Source organism: Manis pentadactyla, chromosome 7 (genome assembly GCF_030020395.1).
Source record: "Manis pentadactyla isolate mManPen7 chromosome 7, mManPen7.hap1, whole genome shotgun sequence".
Taxonomy (NCBI): Eukaryota; Metazoa; Chordata; class Mammalia; order Pholidota; family Manidae; genus Manis; species Manis pentadactyla.
In genome coordinates this window covers 128342368-128358869 of record NC_080025.1, presented here as the reverse complement: position 1 = coordinate 128358869, position 16502 = coordinate 128342368, and the positions used below count along the sequence as shown (strand labels likewise).

General features: G+C 39.4%; 1 long non-coding RNA gene across 1 annotated transcript in view; it reads left to right on the top strand.

Annotated features, from left to right (window-relative positions):
- LOC130684311 (uncharacterized) overlaps positions 1–16502 on the top strand; it is a 66780-nt gene that overhangs the window by 30258 nt on the left and 20020 nt on the right. Inside the window, exon 2 of the long non-coding RNA XR_008998550.1 lies at positions 166–12261. This is a non-coding gene — a long non-coding RNA (uncharacterized LOC130684311). The remainder of the gene's footprint in view (positions 1–165; positions 12262–16502) is intronic.

Genomic DNA, 16502 nt, shown 5'->3' with positions numbered 1-16502 from the left:
TGACGAACGTGATGAAACTGTGAAAGCATTCCTTCCATTTACCCAAACCAGCATAGTGGCTGTTGCAACGTTCCGTTCCTTCCCTTGTCCCCTTCCTTCTCTTACTACTTCTGTCTTTTCCCTTCCCTCCTTCGACTCCTTTTCCTCCTTCTGTCCACCCCGCAGTGTTTATACAAGGACAACACAGACACGAATCCTGCCCTCGTGGAACTTGGAGGCCAGTGGAAGGAGCAGGCCGCATGATTCTCCCACGAACGGCAGGTTACATGCTGCAAGGGAAAAGCATACACAGGAGAGGATCTCAGTGAGCCTGCTGCGGCAACTCTGTATGCGCAGCCAGAAACTGAGGCCAATGACAGAGCTCTTCTGCTGTTACCTCTTAGAGGATAGATTTCTAAGCATTTGGTTTTTAAAGGCTATCTAGTATAGAAGCACTCTTGAAGATTAGTATTATAAGTTCATTTTCATGTAGGCAAAGAATAGATAGAAAGTTTTTCCTAACCAGTGCAAATGATGGTCTGTGAAAACTAATTTCCCACATGTGCCTTTTAGGATTGGATGAAAACTGTTGGTTGAATTGTGATAAACCGGAGAAGAAAACTTTAATTTTTTTACAAATACAGTTGGAGTAAGATATATATATTGTCTACCATTTTCAGAAGAGGAATTGGTAAAGGGAGAGCTAATTTCTGTGGTATTAATAGCTGTGTGCTCCTAAAGAAAACTCGTGGAAAATCCCCATCAGTGTTCTTAGACTGAAAATGGGTCAGGTCTGCTGCTTATACGAGACTCAGCGGGCAGAGCCTGTGGAGGCAAGGAGGGCCTCCGTCCCTGCTGAGGACGGCCACCCAGATGGCAAGTCGGCTAAGCATGGGCTTAACTTCTGAACATGGGTACCTCTGCATGTGTGCTGGGCCCTGCATGGCACCGCACACTTCCTGTTTCCTGTCACTTGAATAGAAGGCTACGAAACACAGGCTTTTCCCAATCCTCACCCCTAAAGCAAACAAAAACTATGCCTCCAGTTCAGGTAACTTGTCCCGTGTCTAAATCAGCAGGATCTGTCTTGGAGTTCCCTGGGCACAAACCTTGTCTCTTCTTTGGTCCTGATGACTAAAAGCAGCTAGGATTTTTTAATTGACTAATATTTAAGTATTTCCAAACAGAGGAGAAAATTAGATCAGAAATCTAGTAAGGCTGAAAATTATCTTTAAAACTACCTTTTCTCACTAGAAGTAGAACACTAGGTTATTGAAAGCTTGTTCACGTTTGTGATTGATCCTGTGTTTAAGTAGTTTTAAAATAAGTAACTCATTTTACTGCTAACAGCTCACTTCACTGTCTGTATTATTACCACCATCATTTCTGTGAGGTTCTAGGTCTTTTGTGAACAAATTAAATACAGTGCTTTCTTTATGACATGAATTAAATCTAGATCCCAATGATATTTGGCACCTTCTAAATACCCAGATGGGCACAGCGTTTGCCTTGAAGCGAAGACGTGCACAGGGTTTTAATCACATCATGTTTTATTTTTTCTCTTTTAAATATCGCCTTTTCAACAGTTGCTTCTTAATGAATGACTGATTGTTTACTAAGGTTTATAACCAAGTATTTTATTTTAAAAAATTCTAATCAAGATTCAGATGGAAAAAATTTTCCTCCTCATTCCCTCATCCCTTACATTAGAATAAAAGTAAATTGTCTTTCTTTTGGAAACTGAATAGTTTGAGAAGTCCCATCATTCTCTTCTTGAAAACTTAATTTTAATAAATCAGTTCAGAGGAAATTTAACTACAGTTGTTAAAACAAAAAAGATCTTATAAAATAAAAACAAGGTAGGCCTAAGTAAGTTTCACCTCTTGAGTATGACTGCCATGTGAAAGAAAATATAGTTAAAAAATAAATTTTGCTGTGTCTTCCCCGTGGCTTCATCACTTGGACATACTTGACTTTTTTTAAACAGCAGGAACGAGACACAGAGTTGGGTAAAAACAACTGGTGTCCAAAGACCAGATTCCAAAACAGGCCTCAGATACCTGGAGACACAAGGGGTGTATTCTGTTGCAGGGGTCTTAAATGACAGTTTTGTATCCAAATTTTACCCTATTTTATCTTTGAAAGTAATAACAGTTTCTCAATAGCAGATTAGTCTCTTGATACAAGATTGACCCAACGACCCCCAAGAAGTTATGCTTTGGGAGTGCTCATTTAATTAAGAGAAACAGAGCTGATAAAAGAGACCAGGTAACTCAGAAGTGCTCTTTCTGTTGAACGTTTCCAAAAGAAGCACGTGAAGTCATGGAGCAGGTGTTGCCGTTACACACAGACACACACACACACCCTCCTCAAAGGCAACCCTAGTTTCCCAGCTTTAGCTATCCCAAAGGACCCTCAGCACTGTGGGTTCAGGGTGGGGTCTGGGTTTAGTGAAAGGTTTTAATGCTCCCGGGGCAGAGAGCTGACCTTAGGGCCAGCATATGGCCACAGAAAGCTGTTACCTATTCCATGAGAGCAGTGGGATGATGCTTCCAGGTCCTGCCTGCCGACTGCCCAATGAGTCTATAGTCGGTGTTGCATTCATAATAGAAATAAATGCTCTGATACTCAACGTAGCTAAATATAATTTATAATTTTGATCTAACTTTGAAACATGAACAATCATGCTTTTCACACTGCTTTAATGACTTACACAGACAATTTATTCTAGATAATGGTGAGTTAAACCTGCCAGCATCTGAATATTTTTCACGCATTTGTTCAAATACCTGCGTTTGGGTGCTAATGTGCATGTTTAATTGCTTGAACCTAAATTGTAAAACCCCTAAAAGGATGTTTTTATCCTAGAGACTGTTGGCCCCCTCTTATGAGCTCCTTGCATTTCCCAGGATTTATGTGCCAGCCCCTCTTAGAAGAGGTCTGCTTTAAAATACAGGAAGTTGAGCTCTTCAGGGAAAGTGCAGATAGCCGAATCATCAGCAGGATCACTACAGGCGTTCCATGAGAAGTCTATTCTGTCAGAACCAAGTTTAATCCAGGAGCTATTGTTTACCCAGGTTTCTTGACGATGATGATGAGCATGGTCAGAAGGCTGTTAGTAGCTGCCCAGAGAGACTGCCTTTTTTTAAAGCTCCAATCATTCACCTCTGGTCATGCCTTACTTTCTGCAGCCACAGAAGAGAGCAGAATGAGATTAAAATGGCCCTGCAACAGAGCAGGGTGCTCTTGGCTTGCACTTTGTTGTTTGTTCCTCCAGTGGTTCCTAGCTGTTGTGACGTCAAGGCTGCCATTCAGGGCAGAAAAAAAGGAAACCTTGCCTTCTCTTTGCATCAGTATCCTGGACAAGCTCTTGTTTCCCAGGCATCCAAAATGCTCTCTGTCTGGCAGAGCTGTGCATTCCATGCCTGGGTGACCTGGTTAAATGGAGGAAACCAAATATTCCCTGCTGAATGCTCTCCAAACAAGCATTCCACCCTGAGCTGAAGTATAGGCTTCACTGCTTCTGAGGGCTGTAAATGGAACCGTAGCATTGCTCTACATTATCTGCTAGCATATTCAGCTTCTGTTTAGAGGCTTAAAAGAGAGAGAATCATTATCAACAGTCTTCATTAATATACACTGCAACAACATCATTATGCTGCCTTTTGGGGTCAGTGCTATAGAATTCTTTTTGGAAAACAAGTCCTGTGTTAAAAATCTTTTGAGTCATGGAAGTTCACAACTGCCACCTCTTCCTTCCCATTCCATTTCTGCCCACCTCATTCCCCAATTTCAGATTTCTGAATTTTAGAAAGGCTCTAGGAAGTAATATATACTTACCTATTAATTTTGCACTCTGCATTATTAAGCTTGCATATCTTTTGCAGATATATGAAAAAGAATCTCACTGTAATATGTAGGTCACAGACTCTGGATTTTTCTTACCGAAGAGTAACACCTTTTGTTTATCAGAGGGAAGGAACTATTTCAGAGTATCACAGAACTGCTGTCTCTTCAGGAACAAGCCAAGATCCTTATGGCAAACAGCAGTCTTGCAAGGCCAGAAACTCACTGATAATGTTCTGGTTGCTTACAGTGAATGCCTCTGAATTTACCAATTAAGACTCAGTCTTCTGAGGGTGTGCCTTCTTGGGTTTCTTCCTGGCGTGAGAGAGAGCATTATTTTATTAGATTCTTGGAGGTGGACACTATAGTCAGTAGAAAAAGCACAACCGCCACGTTGTATTCTAAAGTTGTCTTGGTTAAATCAATATGCATTAGAGGTTTTATGTTACAAATCCCATTAAATCTTTCTCAAAATAGCCCTCCTCTGAACCTTTGATTGAAGGATATTTGTAGAAACCAAAACCATTTAATTTTATACACAGGTGTATATACATGCAGGAAGGATCTTAACACAGCAGAGCCTTTCTGAAGTGAATTATTATAGGACAAAATTCTTCCATATTACTAACTCTTGTCTTCCAAAAAAAAAAAAAGATCCTCAGGTAACTTGATAAAGATGGAATAGATGGAGTGAATATTGAAAGGAAAATTTACACCAAGAATTTACTGGACTGCAGTCTAGTTTTGCCTGGACAGACTTGCCCAAAGACTAGCCTACTGCCCTATGAATGCCATATCTACGCCATTGTAGTTGCCAGGATGGGAATAGGGCACATGGAGCTCTTGAGCATGGCTTCTTCGTGGGTGCTTTGGACCATGTGATGCTGAGAATCTTGAAATGAGAGGAAGAACTGGGACATTACTTTCCATTTGTAAACTGGAGAATTAGTCTTTTTTGTTGTTGGCTACTATTTACATAACAGTCATCCTTTTATTTATTTTTCCTATTAATATCATTTCAGTAGGTCCTTATTATCTGTAGATAACTGGTACCAGAAAACTGCTACTTTAAGAGAATCAAATTAAAACTGAATCAAACATTTAAAACAAACATGAGGATTAATTCTTGAAAAAGTTTTAAAAAAAGTTAAATCTAAGCTTGTTTTACATTACATAACAGAAATTTGGGACATGATACAACAATATATTATTTCTTAGAACAAAGATGGAATGTCAGCCTTTGTGGCAGAATCACGAAGAGAGCGATTTTGGTTGATACAGGCATTCAAATTTTCCCAAGAGCTACTCTTAATCTTTGTATGTAGACTCTCATGAAGTCATCTGCTGGCTGCTGCTTCCTCAATCGTTAAATATTCAAATTCTCTTTGATCCTTATTTGTCAATGACTGTGGGTAACTTAAGCAATTCTCTAGTGTCACTTTCATCAACTTTATGTAAAACCTGCAAGTTCATGTTACAAGTGGACTATATTGTATGTGCATTTTTATTCCATGATACTGACCAAGAAAGTGAGCAGGAACAGATGCTGATGTTAATGAGGATGAAACAAACGTTAAGTGATCACTTTATCGTCAGTATTTTTATATTACGATGACCTGTGTGTCCTTACCTGTACTGGTAACTGAAGGACTCAGAGAATGATTATACAAGTAATTAGAACTCCCCCCACCCCATATTGTGTTACATTTAAGGCAATCAATATGGTTTAGTGGGCTTTATCATAAACCACATATAGATTTGTATGTCATTCCTTGGCACTTAACTAAGTTATATAACCTTGAGTAAGTTACTCAAAGAACTTCAGACTTCATTACTCTGCAGAGGAATAAAACCAGCCTTGCCAAGTGGTCATGGGAATTGCGCCCATGTGTCTAAAACTCCTGGATAATACGTAGTGCCGCTCAGGAAATGATGATTGCATTTCTGTGGTACCTTAGACTTTTTTTTATTATTATTAAGATATCATTGATATACAATCCTGTGAAGGTTTCACATGAGCAACATTGTGATCACTACATTCACCCATATTATCGAGTCCCCCCGACACACCCCACCACAGTCACATTGTCCATCAGCACAGTAAGATTGTGGTACTTTAGACTTTATATGAGACTTTCATGTTTAATTCAGGCTGAAGAACTTAAATTTTAGCAGTCACTAAATATTTTTAAGGTATGCAGTGACCTGAGGAAACTAAATTTCAGCTTGTTTGGTTGACTGTGTACATCACGGATCACATCACATAGTTCGATGGCTACTTTCTTTATGCTACAGATGAAAACACTGAGGAAGGAAATTACCTAACATTCCCAGGGTCACATGGTTTCTATCTGGCAGAGGTGAACCCAGAACCCAGTCTTCACTGTGTTTTCCACAGCATAGTTGCCAAGTGAGCCAATTAAAAAGGCCATCATACTTGTCTGGCATGTTACCCGGGAGTGGGAATGGGAGGAAAAGGACAGAGCCAGGGCTGCCGAGAGCAGGCGCTGGTTCCATTCGGCTCCATGAAAAACCAGGTCAAGGATCCAAACGTGTAAGCCTGGTCGGATGGCCATACAGTTAATTAAACTAAAATAGGTAGAATTTGTTGATTTTGTTGTTCTCTGAAGAGTTTAAAGGGGATGTCCAGATATAAGATTCAAGGGAGGGGAAGATACCAGTGCTCAAGAAATAAATATAAGACTACTTCTGAAAAAGGAACCTTGAAAGCACTGTAGGGTATATAAATACATGCCACCTTATATAATAAGTGTGTGTGTGTGTTTGTGTGTTTGTGTGTTTTAAACTGGACTTTGCGGCATATTCCCCATTCGGGATGAGTGGTGTTACAGCTTACTGCCCAGTTATTATCACAAACTGTTACACCTTCATCAGAGAGAAGAGCTGTTCCCATAGATTCTTTGTGTCTGTGTGTGTTTTGTTGGATGGATCCTGCTGTGGCACTGAGAGACAGACTCTGCTGGGCCCTGTTTTGTAAACAAATCTGTTCACACACACTTTCTTCCATCGTTGTATGTGTACACTGGCTCTGCTTTTCCCACCAGACACAAGGAAGCCCTAGAGGTGGAGAAGCCTGTTTTCCTTTAGAAGTATGCAGGTGTCAAAGAAAAATGCACATCTACCTTGTGTAAGTGTTTGAATCCTCACAGTTTTAACTCTGGGCCATGAATTCTGCAAGTACATGGTAGCCCAGTACACACACAGTGCCCCTGGGAGGCATCCTGAAAGCTGCCACACAATTCTGTGTTGAGCTCAGTAAATAAAGCAAGCTCTTTTTACCCCTAAAGTGCATTCTGTGGGCCATAAGCGGGTCTTGTCACCCAAGGTGATAAAGCAGAACTCTGCTTTTTCCAATAAGGGGTGATTCATCCCTTTCTTAGATTGGAATATGAACCTATAACAATATATATCCATATAGTCACTTCCTACCTATGGTTTTTTGAGTGTTTTATTTAATATTCTAGCCAAGTTCAAGTTTTTATGACAGGAAGTATGTGAATGGTTATGACAGGAGTAAATAACGTTTGATTTTATGATTACAGTTCAGGAAGTAACTTTTCATGCCAAATAAATCTTTGGGGGGAAAAAAGTGCCGGCTTATAAATTTAACGTACGTAAATTTCCGAGAATCTTTGTTCTCTTCAGAAGAAATAAAATCAGAATATGATCTTAACTTCTTCCTCTTCTTTACTTTTTTTGTCAACAAATGTCTTTGTTTTAAGAAGAGGCACTTTCAAGGTATTTTGGTGTGACCCAACATGATATGGAACCATTAAAAAAAATTCTAAGTGAAAATAGTAAGGCCAAACTTTATGGGATAAATAGCATGAAAGGCTTGAAGACTTTAAATAGGAAATTACTTTTTCTTTAAGAGTAAATGGCCAAATCATTATTCACCACTGAAGCTGAGGCGCCCTCCCCCGCCACCTGCAACATCCAGTTGCTCTTGTGGCTCTGTTCAGTTAAGTACATGGGAAAGATAATTTGTTTAACGTCAGAGCATCTGCATGTAAGCACATTTAAAGAAAAAAGAATTGGGTGGAACTTCAGTTACGTTCGTTCTAGGCAACCAGCAGAACTTTAATAGAGAGGCATTGTTTTTCCCTGACTTAAAAAAAAAAATAATAATGGAAGAAAAAAATTTTTTCCTCATTTTTATTTTCTTTTAAATCCTGAGGAACTCGCAGTGAGAAGGAAATTTATAACTGACACTCATCTGAGGACGAATATTACACATGCATGCATCACATGAATGGATGCCTGACAGATTAAAACACCCTAGAAGGCTGTCACAGTCTACATGGAAAAGCACCAGTGGCCTCAGTGGGGCTGGGCTGCAGCGGTACAGCTGGGAGTTTCAGGATGGAGGTTCACATGTTCGCTGTGAGCCTCACTCAACCCACACTGATGAAAAACATGGTCTCTAAATCTCTTCTACCTCTAAAATTCAGTATTACAGGTTTTGCAAAGAACCTAGTTCTGCAGAGAATGTATTTGCATATGGCATGATTAAAAATCTGCCTCATAGTGTAATTCTCAAGGCAGTTTTGTAAGTCTTGTTTTACTAACAGACAAAGGAAGGCTCCATGGCAGAGTGCTCAGGGTCAAGCCCCAGGCTTTCAATCCTGGCTCTGCTACCTACTGATTCCATGACCCTGGAGAAGCCCTTAAACTTCTTGGGGCTCAGTTCCCTACCTGTAGGATGGTGATAATGATAGAATTTAGCTTGGAGGGTGTGTTTGGGGCTGTTGGTAGTGGCTAGGCCAGCCCTGAATGTTGGTTTGCCCTTCTCACTGGGGATTAAACCAGCTTGGGTGACTGCAGCAGGGCGCAGCGTAGCCAAAGGAAGAGCCGGGTCTCCACTCCAACACAAGGCTGTCCGACTTCCCGAGGGCTGCTGCCCTTGCCGTGTGAGGCCACTCCTCCCCTCATAAAGTGCCGCTAAAGACTGTGCTCCTTCCCTCTGTCCAAAAGAAACCCTTGAGTAAACATTAAACATGAACAGAATTTGTCGCAGGGTTTTATTTTGTTGGAGGGAGTGGGCCCAGAGGTCTAGAGAGCAAACACTGATTCTACAAACTTGGGCTCTCATCATGTCCACAGCGAAGCCAATCACAGCAGGATCTGGGTATTCTCTACCATTTAATCACAGTCTGGATACCCTACCTTAGAAATAAACCCGCATTACCCACCAGCCCGCAATTAGCAGGAGTTCCTAAAGGGTGGCAGCTTCTTGGCAGCAGCCACATCTGTTTGATTCATGTTTTCTGTGCTTTTCCCCCAAGCATGTATTTCATGATCTTTATTTTATATTTTTCTCTACTTTCCCTTTCTCTTTTTAAAAAGCTTGCAATTTAAAAAGCCAGTACTTAAAGAGGATCTCTCCTATGAAGCACAGTCTGAAATGGGAACAAACTGCACAGAAGCTGGGAGAGCTGAGGCATGTGTGTGAACTTGACACAGTCGGAGGGGGAAGTTTCCTTTTTAGTAGGTGAAGAAATTAGATATTCTAATATTTGAGTAGTTGTCAGGCCCTCTATAATCATTGTTTTGTCTTTCACCAAGTTCAGGATCAATAGGATTTTTTAAATTGTAAAAAGCTAAAATTGCTCTCTCTAAAGGGTTTCTGTTCTTTTGACAGAATGGCAAGCTGTACAGAACATTCCCTCTTTCCATTGAGAAGGCTCATAAGGTATGGGGAGTGAGGGCAGAGGGGTGACTGTCATGTCATGTGGGTTTGAATTAAACTCATAATGCCAGCTTTCAATCCCACTTTCACTTGTCCTTAATTCTAAGATTATATTCATATCATGCAAAAGGTTTCCATACTCTTTTTAAAATACCAGTTTGGTACAGAGTATAAAACCATACCTCAGTAAAAATTTCCTAGAGTATAAAGCACAGATGGTTTTATTACATTTACATTTTTTACACGTATTCATTTTTGAGTACTCAAAAATGAGAAATAGAGGAGTTGGGGTCTGAGTGGTAGAGTATTAACCATGTTAGAAATTGAGGGTTTAAAGTGCTGTCTAACAAATAACATGTATGCATTTGATTGATTGGTTTTCATTCTTCCATTCCCATTAAGTGGAAGCTTGTATTTTTCTCCTCCCACCTTCATGAGCACCCCTCACCAGCATTCCCACCAGAGACAAGCACATTAACAGCCTGAAAATCAAGGACAGGCTGTTTTTTGAGCCAAATGTTTATAGACCCTTCAGAAAACGAGCTTTGTCCCCATTGATATTCTTTAAGGTGGGATGAAAGCCCAGTTACCAGGAAATTCTGCTCTTCTCTGGTAAAAATAATCAGGTTTGGCTAAAGCTAGGAGAAATACAGGTCATATTTCAGCCCTTCATGGACTGTTTTCAAAGGGTGCTCTCGTGTGAAAGCCACGTGGCCACTCTGTTACTGGGAGAGGGTCTTAAATTTAAGTGTATTTCTGCCCCGTCACGGACAAATCCGAACAAGTCCGTTCTCACAAACCCGGACTATGGCCCCCAGAAGCTGTGTTTTTGGTGTCTCGGTGCCCAGAAGGAAAGATGATTTCCATAGTTGAAATTTGGGGACAAATGAAAATAGCTCTTTCTCTTTCCTTGAAGGGTTAATGCTCTAACCAGCTTTCAGATTGGTTCATTTGAATCTTAAGATTACTTTTCTGGTCACGCGCACTGAAGGTCTAAGCATTTGTGAAATGTCTTTTTTCTACTTCTCCCAACACTGTTCTCTTTGGGCTGTGTTAATTACACGGGTTGAGAAACCAAATTAAAATTAGGTGTGGCTGGTAAACAGTGATCACATTACATGCTTTTGGTTTTGCTTGTTGGAGTTATTTATCCTCTCTGTGTGGCTTCCCCCTCCCCCTTTTGTTTTTCAAGGGAAATATCATAAGCTCTTTCAGAAATACTCACAGGAAGTGAGTATCCATATGCTGGTTACTCGCCAGAAACTGAGTGTTGACAGGTGGAGAATGCTGCTGCACCCTCCCAGATTTCTTTGAACATTTCCACCAGAGCAGAGGATTAAATTCTGGGTGTGGGGACCAAAGGGTTTTTGTATACTGAGAGAGTTATTAGAGGAAATTGGTCATCGCGTGTCATCTTGAGGGATGGTGATTCAGGGAGCTGTGATAGGGGTCAGCAAGGCACGTGGCTGCCATCGCTGAGGTTTCTGCTTGCTCCTCAGAGGGCTGGCTGCCTTCTAAAAACTAATGCTCCCTCCACCGCCAGCAATGATTCTTTTGCAGTGAATCACTTCCAGAAATGAATAGCCACAGTTTTTTGGAATGAACGTTGTGAAATCCCTGGTTTATAATGGCAGGTTTTCAGTTGGTGGTTTTATCAGAGAAATTTCTCAAGATCAAAATGAAACCTCTTCTTTAAAAAGAAAGAAAGTACTCGATACAGAAAGCAAAAGTATTTTCAGACTCCTACTGAAGAACTGTCACAGAAGATCTCTGAACCTTCTATATATAGAGATACATGTCCATATCTTTGCCTGAATGTGTGAGTTCTTGGAATTCTGGATTCATTGCCGGTAGCTGGTGATTTCCTATGCAGAAGGTTGCTAACTACAAGAAATGTTATATGCGGTGAGTAGGTGGTAGATTCCTATGGTTATTGCTAAACCAGTGTTCGTAGTCTTGAGTCATGGATTCAAAGGACTGATAGCACGCTCTTAAATACTTCTGCCTTATATGATTTAATGGATGGAGCTACAGGATTCACAGAAGCCTGTGAAGAGTTTTTCAGAACATGGATTAATTTAAAATCAGTAATGTTTTGAATATACTAGTCATTTTTAGGAGGAAAGGTTTTTTTACAGAAGGAAGAGATTTGCGGGGGGGCTTTTAAAGGTATGATTACTGCTCTTTTATGTTAATTTTAAGTATCACATCATCCTCTTACGTGGAAGAAGTAAATGACTACATGGTCTCAACAGAGAAAAACTTAAGCCAACTCTTTAGATGAGGAAGCTTCATCCACGTGTTACTCCTAACCAGATTGTTTTTCCCTCCTAAATATTCACAAGGAGAAGCTGCCCCATGAAGAAGATGAACCTTCTGGCAGTAGCTGTGATACGTCTCACTCATAGATTTTTATCCAGGGGGCAAAGAGAGAGGAATGTGTTACTGGAAATAATGAGTGCAGTTTAAGGAATTGTTCTCTCTTCAGAGTGGATAAGTTGACCTACTGACTCATTTCACAGGAATTGGGAAAACAACCCAGTGTGGTTTCCATTGTTAGTCCTAGAGGATTCCAAAATGTGTGTGTCTGCACATAAGATGAGGTGGAGAAAGGTAGTGTTGCCACTTGCTCTTCGTGCTTGCCTCTTCTCCCGATGGAATCCAGTCCTGTCCTCCTAGGTCAAGTCCAGCCTGCGCGTGGGGACCCTTCGTGTGACTGTTTGCTGGTGAGTGTGGATGACAGCCATTTCTGGTTTTTCACTAGTTCTTGCCTTTAAATTTTTAAATGGCATTCTGCCAAAGGAAAAGCTTTCAAGAACATTTTTTTCCTGGCAGATTTTACTACATGTCATATTTACCTGTAGAAAATACTCTGGGTGTGGTAATAATTATAAAAGATTGTAATGAGAATGAAAGTTAAAAGTTAAGATACTTTTGGTGGATAGATTTCAGCATATTGACATGACAGCAGTTTTGATTTTGACTTATATTAAATGATTTTTGTACTGTTATTTAAACCACAAGTACAGAAGATAGTATATTCTAGGGAAAATAATATAATTACTAATAGCTAATGCCAGGCATTATGTTTTTGGCTAGTAATATAATGTTTATATGCAGAGAAACTTGATTCATGGTGTTATAGTTTGAAACCAATTTATCAGATGAGCTAAAGGTAATCAAAAGAGGACAAGGAGGGTATATTGAACTTGGACGAAAGTAGAAGCAGATATTTGAAGTGATTGATATTCACGTTGTTAGATTATTGCCTCTATATAATTTCAGATATGCTGGATCTCCCAAAACACCTTCAAGTTATATTCTTCATTAACGCAAAAGATGCTTGAAGTATTATTATTATTGAATTTCTCATTCTCTTTGGGGATGGCTGAGTGGGAAACTGACTCAGTCATGCTGGCACCACTTACTCCGTTTACTGCTTTATGTCTGAACGCCTTGAGTTGGAGTTACTAACCTTTTCAGGGTGCTAGGCGCCTTCGGACTGTAATGGAAGCCAGGAATCCTTTCACTGCACTCATACACAAACGCTTGCCTGCGTTTGCAGGGCATTTGCAGCCTCAGTCATTCATGGTCCCCAGGTTAAGAACGCCCATGTACATCGCAACCTTACCGCGATTGTGCCATTCTTTAGCTTCCCAGGAAACACTGTGGTTTAAAAAAAGGAGGCATCTAAGTCCAAAAGAAGTAATTCTGTATGGTTGCTAGGTGGGGGTGCAAAGCCTGAGAAAAAGGAGGAAGGGTGGAGAAAACATGTGACTAATTAAATAAACAAAGAAAATGGTTAATATTATCAGACCTTCAAGCAGACACCCCAGAATCCCTAAATATTTAACCATGTATATTTGTAAAGTACAAAGACTCAACCCATGTTAAATAATTGGGGAGAGTTTTCCTCATATACAGTGAAATCTCTTTTCTTTCTTTTTTCTTTTCCATTGTGTATGTTATCAAATTATGTAGTACTGCAAATCATCTGAACTCCAGAAATAAAATTTATAGCAATTGTAACAAAACTAGAAAAATGATTCTAGATTGGCAAAAGAAATTTAGTGAGAATAGATAAAAGGTAGTTTGGATGACTACAAAAAAACATTTAAAATACATATATATATAGCCCTCATTGCCCATCAATTAAATTTAAGTCAATACTATAAGGTTGTTGTGGAAAAAAATAGATGTGATTCTTGTGTGTATTAAAAGGAGTATGACATAAAAGAGTAAGAAAGTAAGACTTAACATTAGTCAGGCTCTTATTGTGTCCAATTTGAGTCACATTTGTAAAAATATTTGGGGTAATTGTGAAGAGCTGACACCCAAGCAACAGAAGTTACATACCCTCCTAGCAAAAGATAACATAACTGATTGTTCTAGTCTGGAAAAGGCTAAACGATTTCTTGCTAGTGGTCTTTAAATAGTAACAGTCTGATTTATCTTTATATCCCTGGGGCCTAACACACTGCATGCTTTCAGTAAATTGCAGTCCTTTAAATGACTGCCCTTTGTAGGAACATTAGTTAACACTTCTCTGATAGGCTCAGTAAGAGCTAGTAAGTTCAAATAAAACCAAAGAGATATTGTCAAAACATAGGTATAGAATAAATAAATTTGTTGGCTGATGAATAGATGAGAAAGACTATCTCAGTTGCCAAGATGGTAAAATAGATGAGTGGCCAGCTGAGGGAAGTTATGAAGTCTTTGGGTGAGATCTCTCAAGATGAGATGAGGTAACTGTTTTAGATGGCAGAAACACTTAACCAATTCATTCAACAAACACTGAGGGCCTACTTTGCAAGGTGCTCACAATCTGGTTGAGGAGGTAAAGATACAAAAAAGAGATCACAATGTATGGTTAGTTCTGTGGTTGCATAAGAAGAGCATGCTGTGGACCTTGTAACACTTGGGTGCCATCCAGAAGGCTGCCTGACCAAGCAAGCTAGACAAGGGTTGCAGGCATTGTGGTAAGGGGTTCAGACAATAGGAACAACAGAGGCCTAGACCTATGAGGTGTGCTGAAGGGTGTGGGGAAAGGAATGCGAGAAGATGAAGCCGGGTAGTCATTGTGAGCAGAGGTCTGCTTGCCTGAAGGTCTCTATGTAGGAGGGTAGCACAGCCAGGTGTGCACTTAAAGCTCATAGGGCTGCAGTGAAGAGAATGAATTGTGGGGAGGGACCGAGGGGACTGACCAGGCAGGGCAAGGAAACCAGTTGGAGAGAAAGCTGCCGTGGTCATCCAGTGGAGAAATGGTGAGGACATAGATTCGGGAGAAATTGGCGAGGTGAAGAGGGGAAAAGGTGAAGTTGAGGATAGTGGCTGAGGTTATTAAGTAGTATCATTCACCACAAAATGAAATACGAGGAAAAGAACAGGTTTGAAGGGAAGATAAGGCAGCATTTGGACATGTTAGAGTGCACAGAGAGCCCATGGAAACACAGAAGGCAGAGCAAGTGGGAAGGCGGTTTGTATGGATTTGGACCTCGAAATTTAGATTAGCAACCACAGTTCAGAGCCATTACCTTACTGGTGGTCTTGATCTGTGGAAAGACCTGCTTCTAAAGCAGTGACTCACTCTTCCAGATTTTTTACATGGCATTTTTTCTTTCTTTCTGATTTGTAATAAAACAACATAGAGACTCATATAAAGAAGAAATAAAAATTATCTCTGATCCCATCACCAAAAGCTGTTAATATTTGTGTATATTTCTTTCCAACATTTACCTGAGTGCACATATGCACACGCACATCCAGTGTGCAGAATCAGCATCTTTCTAATGTAGGCACTTCCATATCCCACTGAAGAAATGAGCATTTTCTCTATGTGCTTAAAAACGCTTTAAAAACATTTTTAATGGTACATTATATTCTCTAATTTTGGAGTGTTTATTTTAGTCTGCTTCCATTTTTAAAAAACCATTTGTATGTTACAATAATTATCCTTTTAAATACATGAATCTTGGGAAGTGCTAGTTTTTATTATGTCGTTCAGATAGATTCCTTGCAGTGAATTTATTGAGTCGGAAGAGCTGAACTTTTTAAAGATTCTTGGTACCTTTGCAAATTGTTTTCTAGAAAACTTGTACCAAGTACATACATTCTAACAATTTATGAAACACCTGCCTCATTATATCTTCACCATTACTATTATGTTTTTTAAAAATCTTTAGACAAAACATTATGTTATTTTTGATTCATTTATTCAACAGCTATTTAATGAATGCCCCCTCTATGCCAGGCATGTGGCATTTTTTAATTGCTATCAGTAAAGTTTAACATTTTCATATGTGTATTAATCCATTATTTCCTTTTGTAAATGTTCTGTTCATGTGCATTATCAACTTTTCTAATGGGATATGATGCTATGATTTATTTGAGGACTGTGTGTGTGTGTGCGCATGTGTGGGGGAGAGAAAGAGGTTTGGGCAAATATTTTTCTGTTTCTTTTATTTTTATTTTTGTTTATATGATTTTTTTTGAGCCATAGAAACTTTATACTTTATGCCTTGGGCTTAGGAATTCCTTCCCACCCAGAAGTTTAAAAATATTATTTTTTTTAAAAAGTGATTTCTACTTTATATTAAAACTCACCAAATGAGGTGTAAGAAAAAAATCCAAATACATTTTTTTCACACAGTAAATCCCCCAACATTTTGTATTGAGTTACTTATCTTTCCTGAGTTAATTTTTGCTGCTTCCTTTATTTTATATTTCAAGACCTTTTACTGTGATATCCAGCTGTAGGAGTCCATGAATTTGGAGGGATAATAGTACCTGATTGAAGGATATATGGTAAGACTGTTTTCCCAACATTTTATTATGAAAAATTACAAGCATACAACAAAGTTGAAAGAATCTTACAGTGAGCCCCCACATTTTACTTTTTCCTTTATCATCTGTCTATTCATGGGATAATTTTTTAACTTCCTGAATCATTATTTGAATTCAAAAGTGG